The sequence below is a fragment of the Oratosquilla oratoria genome, chromosome 42 (assembly GCF_046742065.1).
Source record: "Oratosquilla oratoria isolate Oo_2021 chromosome 42, ASM4674206v1, whole genome shotgun sequence".
In the NCBI taxonomy this organism is placed as follows: domain Eukaryota; kingdom Metazoa; phylum Arthropoda; class Malacostraca; order Stomatopoda; family Squillidae; genus Oratosquilla; species Oratosquilla oratoria.
The window spans coordinates 25897179-25899678 of NC_134818.1; the positions used below are offsets into that span (position 1 = coordinate 25897179).

Genomic DNA, 2500 nt, shown 5'->3' on the forward strand with positions numbered 1-2500 from the left:
ATGTCAGTATTGCTGCGCAGGGAGTCGTGTGTGTGTGCGTGTATGGTCACAGCATTACTCATAGATCGGTCATATATGAGGTCTGAGCTCTCCTCCGGGAGGGAAATAGCTATCTGTCACTAGTGCAACACGAGATCCATGACCATGGTGAATCACACGCGCGCGCGCACACACATAAAGAAAAGCACATACGAGTACACATGAATGTTTATGGATAAAGAATGGGTGACTATGTCCAAGGGAAGGCACGGCAGCTGAAAATCCATTTCAAATCACAAAACACGGTAAATGAGACAATCGTTTGTGACGGTTATCGACCTTATTCCCTCGCAGTATAAGATCGTTAGTTGATATAGTTTTCTTAGTCTCTGAAAATTTGTTTAATCGTCATTTTTTAACGTCAACTTCCTTTATGTAGAAGTGCGAAAATTTTTATTGTATGATCCTAAAAACAATGAAAATACACATTTTGTCTATTTATTGATACTGTATTTGTGTTTCATGAAATATATTTTTGTAAATAACAGTATATTTATACAACATTGATTATATAGTTGTGTGTGTGTGTGTGTGTGTGTGTGTGTGTGTGTGTGTGTGTGTGTGTGTGTGTGTGTGTGTGTGTGTGCATGTGTGTTTGTGCATGCGTGCTTGCATGCGTGTGTGTGCGTGTGCGTATGTGTGTGTGTTAGTGTATGTGTGTCTGTGTGTGTGTGCGCGTGTGTATTTGTGCATGCGTGCATGAGTGTGTGTACGTTTATTCGTGTGTGTGTGTGTGTGTGTGTGTGTGTGTGTGTGTGTGTGTGTGTGTGTCTATGTGCAAGAGTGTGATTCACTACCATAACTTGTGCATAAAGTCTACAAGCAGCGACGATAAAAGCCTTGTTATTCACGAGAAAAAAAAAAAAAAAAAAAAAAGGACCGAAGGCCCAAACTGAAGCTGCGGCCAATGAATTGCATAATAAAGAGGCCGTCGTTTGTAAACTTTAACCTCCCAAAGGACCTCAGAAGACCCAAAGGCTTCTCCCGACAAATGTGGTTACGTAAAAGACCGTCCGCGTGTAAGATTTGGTCAGACGATACAGGCAGGCTCAGAACTGATTATTATTCATAACCTCAGCCTGAAGGGAAAGACGATCAGGATATGTCCCAATCCCTAGGTGCGTCGTATTACGAAGCGTTGCGTTATGTAAAGCGAACACTTTTTTTTTTTTTTTTTTTTTTTTGCGAAGGCTAGTCCGTATTTCAACTACTTCGGGAGTAGAGCTGAAGGAAAAGAGCAGTTGAAATCCAAGAGACGGCCCGTCACGTCCTATTCCCGTTATATAAACTTGACAGAGTTGGTCTCAAGAGCTTGGATCATCTTACGGGAAAGCCATCCCAGCCGGAGCTATGGAGAGATGGCCTTTGTGCATGCGGCTCGTGCCCTGCCTGCGGCCTGCGGCCTGCAGCTCTGACTGGAGTGCGGACGCGGGAGCCGAGCCGCAACACACCCGGCGTCGGCGGCCTCACCGCAGAGAAGGGTTCGATTAGGATCTAGTGGCTTTGGTTTCGTTACAAAACAGCTGATATTTTGCTAAACAACAGACTTAGGCTGTGTCTGCAAGCACCTGCATACGGTTTTTTTCTGCTAAAATTTACCTCCTTTCCAATTTCTCACATTACGTCGTTTCATTTAATTATTTCTTATCCTCTCTCTACAGCTATAGTTTCAACTCTCTTCTCCACTTTGTTGATAAACTGGATCAGCGCCAGCCCCTTTCCTTACCTGTAGTTCTCGATCCACAACAGACATAAGCCCTGGTCAAGAGCTCTAGAAAAGCGCTTGTAGACAGTTGAATGTAAAAAGTGACATTATCTATGTACAGCTGGTTTCATTTATAAGTACTACAACGGGGAGGACACGACCTTAATGAGTCTAGGACGGTGCCCCTTACAGAGGACTTTGTAGTTTGTAATTTAAATAACCATGCCCTTGGTCCAACTCGCTGACGACAGGGTTCGAACTGCCGTCGCCTTGACCTCCGCCGCAAGTACAGAAGCTCTAACCCGCTCGGCCACTGAATATCCAAAACTTAGTCATCGTATTTATGTCAAACACTTACTATACGAGGTGGTAATTTTTTTTTTTTTTTTTTTTTTTTTTTTTTTTTTTTTTTTTTTACATCGTATGTCTACGACCCAGAGACTATACGTCCTCCACTGCTCCTAAAAAGGTATCAGCAGCTGTAGTACTCATGAGTGAAAGTAACTATGAGGACGTGTCAGCAGGTAGAAGAAGGAAACAAAAACAAAACTTGATTTAGTTGGTGAATGTAGGATTTGTGACTGGAGAAACGAGACTGTCTGGGGAGGAAGAAAATGTCAATCAGGGCAAAAAGGAGGCTAGTGGAGAGTAGAGTGGCAGCAGTAATATCTTATGAGAATGAATTGTGAACGCTGACAGTGGAAGACTAAAAAGAAATAATAGGGATGAAAACAGACTATATCAGAAATATGTTTA

General features: G+C 42.7%; 1 protein-coding gene across 4 annotated transcripts in view; it reads left to right on the top strand.

Annotated features, from left to right (window-relative positions):
* LOC143021487 (CD109 antigen-like) overlaps nucleotides 1-2500 on the top strand; it is a 689873-nt gene that overhangs the window by 562476 nt on the left and 124897 nt on the right. The gene's annotated exons all lie outside the window — the stretch shown is intronic.